Genomic DNA, 1,036 nt, shown 5'->3' on the forward strand with positions numbered 1-1,036 from the left:
TGCACAACCATCTCTACACTGTAGAAGGGGAAAATATCCAGTGAGCAGCAGTTTGGGCAAAAAATTGTTGATACCAGCCGTCAGAGGAGAATAGCCAGACTGCTTCGAAATCAACAACAACTCAAATGACTATTTATTACAACCACAGCAATTTTTAAATGCATGACACATTGAACTGTGATGGAGATGGGCTACACTAGCAGAAGGCCATACCACTGTTATTATGCTGTTAGCTAAGAAAAGGAAAGAGAAGCTACTTCTGTTCTCCAGTCAGAGTAGAAAATTGGAAAAATGTTGCCTGGTCTGATGCCATGATTTCTACTGCAACATGGTAGTGAGAGCATTTGCCATAAGTGACATGAAAGCATTGGTTCATCCTACTTCTTATCAATGGTTCAGGCTAGTGATGATGTAATGGTGAGGCTGATCTTGGCACAGTTTGAGCCCTTTAGTACCAGATCAGCATCATTTAAACTCCAGACTACCTGACTATTGTTGCTGACACAGCTATCCCTTTGACTACAGTGTGGCCATCCTCCGGCATGCTTCCAGAAGGATAACATGCCATGTCACAAAACTCTAATCATAGACTAGTTTCTTGAGCATGACAATGAGTTCGATGTACTCAAATGGCCTCCAGTCAGCAGCTCTCAATCCAATAGAGCACCTTTGGGATATATTGTAATGGGAGATTCACATAATGAATGTTCAGCTAATAAATCTGCGGAAACTGATCTCAATGAACCAAAATCTGTCGGTAAGATTTAAAGCAGTTGCTTGCAAGGTGTACCTAATAAAGTGGTCATTGGTGCATGTTTTGATGGTTGGAAATAGTCATTAATTGTGACCTTTCAACCGTGATGCACCGAAGCTTTATATGGAAGCTGTAATTAGTTTTTTTTTTCCACTGCTCATTGCAGCAGCATCACAGGTCTGTTTCCCCAGCTGTCATCGCAGCACTCCTCTTGCTTGTGTCATGCGTCACTATAGCTGAAAGCTCCATCAAGTCTTGCAGAAAAACAGAGGCATGCGCACA

The sequence above is a fragment of the Neolamprologus multifasciatus genome, chromosome 22 (assembly GCF_963576455.1).
Source record: "Neolamprologus multifasciatus chromosome 22, fNeoMul1.2, whole genome shotgun sequence".
Classification (NCBI taxonomy): Eukaryota; Metazoa; Chordata; class Actinopteri; order Cichliformes; family Cichlidae; genus Neolamprologus; species Neolamprologus multifasciatus.